This window comes from Alosa alosa, chromosome 4, assembly GCF_017589495.1.
Source record: "Alosa alosa isolate M-15738 ecotype Scorff River chromosome 4, AALO_Geno_1.1, whole genome shotgun sequence".
Taxonomy (NCBI): Eukaryota; Metazoa; Chordata; class Actinopteri; order Clupeiformes; family Clupeidae; genus Alosa; species Alosa alosa.
This window is the reverse complement of record NC_063192.1, coordinates 20,624,739-20,632,238: the sequence shown is the minus strand read 5'-3', so window position 1 is coordinate 20,632,238 and position 7,500 is coordinate 20,624,739. Positions and strand designations below refer to the sequence as shown.

At 44.9% G+C, this 7,500-nt stretch overlaps 1 protein-coding gene across 4 annotated transcripts in view; it reads left to right on the top strand.

Moving 5' to 3' along the window:
• LOC125292860 (protein kinase C and casein kinase substrate in neurons protein 1-like) overlaps positions 1-7,500 on the top strand; it is a 40,348-nt gene that overhangs the window by 16,681 nt on the left and 16,167 nt on the right. The window contains exon 1 of one of the 4 annotated variants that reach the window (XM_048240373.1): positions 3,756-3,813. The exons of the other annotated variants lie outside the window; for them this stretch is intronic. The gene's annotated coding sequence lies outside the window, so the exon portion shown is untranslated. Of the gene's footprint in view, positions 1-3,755; positions 3,814-7,500 lie in introns of those variants that run through there. 4 annotated transcript variants of the gene reach the window in all.

Sequence of the window (7,500 nt, the reverse complement as noted above, 5' to 3'; positions counted from 1 at the left end):
GAAGCTCTGATCTGGGTGTGAGGTGGCTCTGTCTCCTGGCAACACTCAGCAGTCTGTTGTTATTTCACTCGTGCACTCCTCTCTCCCTCCCTATCCCCCCTCCCTCTCTCCCTCTCTCCATCTCTCCATCTCTCTCTGCTCCTCTGAATCATGCCTCTGTTCTAGTGCATTTAGTAAACAGTGTGACTCTGTGCTGCCATTGCTCTCTGTTGCTCTCTTGCTCAACAACCTCCCACTGAGAATACACCTGCTGCATGCACTCTCTCTCTCCTTCCTCTTTTCCTCTCTCCCTCTCTCTCTATCTATTAATCTCGACTCTAACACTCTCACTCGCTAACCAACACACCCAATGCTGTCTCTTTCTCTTCCCCTCTCCCCCCTCTCTCTCACACACACACAGATAGACACACACTCGCACACACACACGCACACTCTCACACTCACACTCCACACACACACACACACACACACACACACACACACACACACACACACACACACACACACACACATACTTACCCTCTGTATTCCTTTCCCTGCTTTAATAATTCAATTTCCAAGGGCCACAGCTCCTTGAAATGCCCTCAGTGTTTCAGTTTTCTGACTAGAGCTTTGCGGGTCTGAATGCCCACACTATACATCTGAGCGGCCATGTCTTTGACGGACCCCCTTTCAGATGTTCTGCTGACTACTGATGCAGTATTGCCCTGGGGAATGAGAGTTTATTGCACTTAACCCCCCTGGTCAGTGCTTCGTAAGATCCACGTCAGTGTAATTGGACCTCGGGGAATGGACAGCATACATCAGTCTATTTGAGAAGTGTGTGTGTGTGTGTGTGTGTGTGTGTGTGTGTGTGGTGGCAGGGGGGTTGTTACGCGTGCAGGTTTCGTCTGTCTTCTGCCCCTGTGTGCTGTGCCTCTGTGCTGTTCTATGTGCAGGCTCCAGCTATGTACAGTCCCTGTGCTGCAAATCTGCTTGTTCCGATAAGCCACCTGAGACGTGCGTCTTTAAAAAAATCGTCCGCGTCCAAACACAGGCCCAGCGAGGAGGATGGAGGGGGAGGGGTGAAGGGGAAGATAAACTTGGAGCCTGTCTCTGAAATCTACTTACCGTAATAGGTTTACTTGTGTGTTGTGGTTTTCATTCAGCAAGGGAGTATCCACCCAAGCATACAGATTGTGTATTTGTGTCTTTACAAATACCACCGTGATTACCTTAGTGCAGGGAGTGAGCTTTTGGGGGGCAGCCGTGGCCTACTGGTTAGCGCTTCGGACTTGTAACCGGAGGGTTGCCGGTTTGAACCCCGACCAGTAGGCACGGCTGAAGTGCCCTTGAGCAAGGCACCTAACCCCTCACTGCTTCCCGAGTGCCGCTGTTGTTGCAGGCAGCTCACTGCGCCGGGATTAGTGTGTGCTTCACTTCACTGTGTGCTGAATGTGTTTCACTAATTCACAGATTGGGATAAATGCAGAGACCAAATTTCCCTGACGGGATCAAAAGAGTATGTATACTTATACTTATACTTAAAGGGTAGTTTTGATCTGCGAGAGACATTTAGAATAACATGCAGGAGATGACATGCTGTGTTATGTGCTGCTCACTTTCTGTCGCTCTCTCTCGTCTCTCTCTCACCTCGAGGTGCAGCAAGTGTGCTGAGAGGTGATGTCACCATGCGTTAATGCCACGCTGGGCTATCTGGATCCTTCTCCTCCGAGTAAGATTCTCGTGTCCTGTAGGCCCTAATACCCTGGGACACGGACCCATGTTCACCGGACATATATCCCACCCCACCCCACCCTATCCCATAATATTCACCTCCACTACTCTCTCTGTTTGCACCACTGTTTGCACAGAGGCCCGTAACATCACACCAGTTGCTGATATTTTGCGGCAGTGCTGGTGTCATTGGTTATGGTGTGGCAGACAGTCTCCCTTTGTATAGGTCCTCGCCGGAGTCGTATGGTAATGAGTCAACACTGGCACTCGCAGCCTCTTCAATAACAACATGAGTTCAACATCTGGCGTGGAAAGGGCCGACCAATTGCTGTGTTGGTTATGAGCTGTTTGGGATGATTTTCAGTGATCCATTTTCCGTCATTATGTGTTTTCACACATGAGCTAACCAAACTACAAGTTGTCACTCTAGTCATAAAAAAGCTTTTTTGGCTAATTCACCAATTCAACAACTTTTTCTATCATTATTGGATGTACTTTGCCACAACATTTTTGCAATGTCATCAGTGATTAGATATGAGCTTGATATTGGTCATAAATTTGATATTTAATGGTTTATTGACATATAATATTTCAGACGAACAGACAGACTTGTTCATATTAGGGATGTTTGTTGGTAGAGGTAATTTTTGGACTATAAAGTGCAATATTATGGTAGGAGATTTTGTATTCCTCATTTTATGGGCCATTGTACACTGGTCCCCAAAAAGAGGCTAACTAAAAAACAAACATCTGTTCCTAGTGCCTCTGCTGCCATACAGCCTTTTAGGGAATTACTTGCTTTAGAGCCTACGCTTCTGAGCTACACATTTTATGACTAAAATATATTTAGTTTTCCTCTCCTCACTTGCCTCTCCTGGGATTTTGTTATTTCTCTGTCTTTCAGTTTCGTCATCATCGGTACTTTACTTGATGTGATTTTTTTGTGTGATTTATATCATGCAATACCATTTGTCCTTCTTAGCATCACAATTCCCTGGGCAGTCATATTCAACACATCCCGCAAATTTATACCCATCTTTTTGGAAAGGCAGCAATTCAATTAAAAACATGCCATTTCCCCTGGGTGCCTTCCATTACTTTCCCAGTGCTTCCCATATATTTTGGCCGAGTTTGATTTATGCTAAGTGTATTTCTTCTGTGCATGGCTCTGAATTGAAGTGACACAAGGCCCTCCCCTTCTCTTGGGCCTCCATGCGACCACTTCTTTGTTAGGCTCCCCACTGCACTACACTGCAGTGCACCATGACTGAAGTCAAGTTTCTGCTAACAGGCCAGATCTATTTAAAGGAAGAGGGGGGGGGGTTCCTGTTACAGTAAGCATCTACTGTATGGCTATTTTATGGCTTTTTTTTTGAAAATGTAGCTTCTAGGTAAACAGCGGCGGTAGCATGCATGGCACCCACTGCATGTTAATTTATGTTCTGCCTCTCCCTCTCGATGGGAGCCTGTCGGGCTCTTGTCACATGTTCTCAGTATAGAGGCATTGTCTCTGTCTCTCTTCAAGCACCATGCATGTCTCTCTCTCTCTCTCTCTCTGTCTCTCTCCAAGCACCATGCATGTCTCTCTCTCTCTCTCTCTCTGTCTCTCCAAGCACCATGCATGTCTCTCTCTCTCTCTCTCTGTCTCTCTCCAAGCACCATGCATGTCTCTCTCTCTCTGTCTCTCTCTCTCTTCTCTGTCTCTTTCTCACTCTCTTGCTCCTCCCTCCTCCTCCTCTCCCTTCTTCTCCTCCTCCTCCTCCTGCCCTCCCCTCCTTGCTTTGTGTAAGCCATTCAAGTAGAACATTGTGAGATTATCCTACCGCCACTGAGAGCAAGGCTCCTGCTAATTCGCCTCCATCCCTGCACTTCACTTCAGCCCCAAACTCAGTTGCAGCTGAAGACGCGTCCAGCTCTGTTTTTGTTTTGGACTAGTTGTTGACATGTGCATGTGAGAAGATTCTGTTAATATCACAAAAAAGGAGGACAAGGTTCTTCTGGAAAAAGCTTGGAGTGGATTGGATTTTTAGTTAATTTCAGGATAAAGTCTTTCTTTGTAGTGGTCTTCTTTTGTCTGCCCCGATGGGTTCCCTAATGGTAAGCTGAAGGAATGTGCTGGTTTGGGCCAGATCATGGGGGCGAGGCTGTGATTTTTCTGACAGTGTTGGAGAGTTTGTACTTTGGGAAGTTTGGTCAGTTATTTTGTCCTTTCTTTAGCACTTGGAAATGCATATACAGGACAATGAGTGAAGGCTGAAGTTAAATGATACACCTGTTCCAGAGTGATTTCTATAAGCAGTATATTGTTTGCTATCACTCATTTACTTACATTTAGTAATTTACTAAATTGAGAATTTTGTTTTTAGAGAGAGACTAAAGCCTTAAAGTGAGTCATTCACTGAGCTGACTGCTACTGTATGCTACATCTACTTTGATTTGACACACAATACTCCCCTAAGGAGCTTTTTGAGTTCCCTTGTTTAGACAATAATCGGCACAAATGGACCATTAGATCACATTTTATTGTCCTTGGCATCGTCCTTAGAATGATGTTTTGTGTATGTGTATGATGTTTTGTGTTTTGTGTCTGTGTATGTGTGTGTGCTGTACACAAAGTAAATATGTGCGGTACAGCCACACTGATCATTCCAGGATCACCTCTGTTATAGCTCATCTGTGGATCATGTCTTTGAGAACTTGAAGCAAATGATGCTTCAGTACAAAAAAGCTCTTAGCAGTAACTCTTTTCTGACTTGCTTGCTTGCTTCATTGTTTTGCTCCCCTTGCTTCAGATCCTTTGTCATGGGGATGCTCAGCTCACTCGGTTGCATTGCATTGCCCTGCTTTGACCCAAATATCCATGTGGCATAGCCCCCTCCCCCACAAACTCCTCTTTGTTTGGGAGACTGTCTCCCCTCGCTGCCTCGTGCTATTCAAACTCATGGGGGCTCAGTGGGCCCGTGGATCCTGGCCCAGAATATGAGGGGGTTTCGTCTGCGAGGCTGCGATGGGCCCATTCTCCACTCAGTGGCTCTTCTCTGTGTACTTTTGTGCCCAGCTGTGTTGTTCCGATTGGATCTCTTTGTTTTTGGGAGTCCTCTGTGTGCGCCAGGCCTAGTAGACAACAAAACACTGTAGACCACTTAAGCACTGCTAACTACAACTCAGTAGTTTTACAACTCAGTCTCTATTGCTGCCCTTCAGACTCACTGCTGTTGAGGTTTAACTAGGGCCTGCTCCAGCAGTGATCCTGTAATTGGCACAGATTCACATGGACAGTGACTCACATAGACGTTTGCTGTTAACACTAATGTAAATGTCACAGTACAGTATGCGTTGTAGCGCTGCGCACATCAAACATTAGCGTGACCTTTAGTGCTTCCTGTGTGTGAAATGAACATAGCCAGTTGCACTGTCCTGCTTGTAGCTGAGTCGGTTATGAGCGGAGCTCTGACAGAGGTCTTAATTCTGGAGCCTGGTATTGGCTTAGTTGCCTATGAGAGAGCTGGCTAATTGAAGGTCCAGACGTTGTCAGGTAGAGGCAGATTACTCCGATTAACATTAAGACCAGAAGTAATAGGTGCGAAATTAGTCAGGCTTTGGGCCCTGCATTTCCTCTCCACTTTCTTTCTGGACACAACATGGTCCATCACAGTCCAAGAACTTTGACAGGAACACAAAAGTGTGGGCATATGGTGGACCACAACAAATTTATTCATTGTTTGCTTGTCTGATGCAGCTGTGCAAAGACAAAGAGGCAGCGAAGAGACTGAATAAGTGTTTTGTTGGTTGCACACTGCACCAAGCACTCTGCCGCATGGCAAGTATTGAATTCTTCTTAAATGTCTTGCAAATCAATGCTGTCCTGACTGTTTTCCAGACAACATTCTGGAAGAGTGGAGCAACATCTCGCGCCACTTGCCGCCATCGCATAATGAACCAAAATGAAGTCAGTGTGCTCTCACTTCGGTACTGTTTGCAAAGCACTTTTCCTGGAGCCCTGACTAGATGCATATTAGATGTGTTCTGTTTGAGAGGGCAAGACAGCCCTAGAAGACTGTTTGTCCCATTATAGCGTTAGGTCTCTCTGTGGATGCTGAGTCATTGTCTAGTTAGCATAACCAAAACGGATCTTATTGATGTAAGAGGCTAATGAGGCGTGCTGAACACCATGCCCCGACAAGACAAGGGGGACCAAAAGAGTCAGAGCCGTCACTTGTTTCTGTGATTTTATGAAATTTGCACCGATTTCAAGAATGGGTCCTGTCTAGGAATACATAATATGGATAGTGTTTAAGATGGCTTAAAGTACTGAAGTGCCAAGAAAGTTATTTTAAGTTATTATAAACTTCTGATTTTGTTTCATGGTGGACTCAATGGCCTCTTTTAAGCTGCTAATGGGTCAGTCAGTAAAATTGCAATGTCAAGGAGGAAGAGATCCAACGCCAGGCCAAAATAGATGTGAACTCCACTGAAAATGTCCCCAGATTACTCCAGATAGTCATGTTTAGTGCTGTGCTTGCTCTGGCATCGGGTCAGTCCCACAGCTGTTTTAAAATGAACGTTGCTGTTGTGTGCTGTTGACCTGTCCATGTTCTCTGTGAGACACTCAGACTCCGCCATTTGGAGGACAACAGGACAGGCCACCCAAATCATAACATTTGACCCGTTGCATGTGCTACTTTCATTCCAAACACAGCCAGAGGCAGCCATTTATGCTACTTGACCGACTAAAGCTGTCTGAATTACACTGAGGAGTGGTGGTACACTGAGAAATACTTCAGCCAAACATTTATGAATATCATTTCAAGGCCGCCAGACATTCTGTGTCATATTTCTTTATTGAAAATCTGATTTTTCTTCACTTCCACCTCTGACCACCGCTCTGGTACTAGAAAAAGAAATGTTTTTCTGTCACGATAACACTGTCTGATATTATGACTCTCTGGTTCAACACGCACTTTTAATATGAGCAGAAGTAAGTTGTATTCAGCAGTGCAGCTTACAAACAGTGCATGTTTTTTTCACCCAGGACTTTGCAGAGGCAAAGGAGTACTACCCAAGACGCCCCAGGTTGAACTTCTCACCAAGTAGGAATAACTCAAGTCATTAAAGCAAACTGGATTAAATATCCATTAAGTCTTCAGTACAAGAATAGAGTCGGCTGTCTGTTGTATTCTTCTACTTAGAGTGCAAAAAACCCCCGATATAATCGGTTTCACAGATGGTGATACAGATCTTTCCCTTTATTTTGAATCTTGTGCACATGCCAGAGAGATCCCTACTGTGGCTGTGGGTGTTCTAAAAGGAACAAATCATTTAATCACATCAAATTTGAGAAGTACCCGACGACAACTCATTTGGTTTGGAAATGCGACTGAGACACCTCTGACACCTTATAAATGAAGTGTTTGCTTCAGGCTGGTGACTTCAGTTCTCATGTTACTTTACGCTTTCATCTGTACCCTCAGTGGGCTTGATGTTGCTAAAATACTCAGTTAAGGTCTTTGTTGTCCTGTTTTGAAGTAAATGTGTCATAAATTATTTATTTAATTTCATCCTGTCTCTCCCACCTTTGGTTTTACACAGTGCTCAAACTCTATAGCTTGTGTAGGGTCTGGTTATCTACTGAGAGCAGAACCTGAGGACTTATTGATTACATCAATTGGTTCCATCATTGTGTTTCACTTAAATGACCTTAAAAGCTTTAGACATATGATATCTGGGGGCTCTAGCAATGAGACTCATTGGCCGTGTCCATGCAGTTCATGTGGGCTATTGACT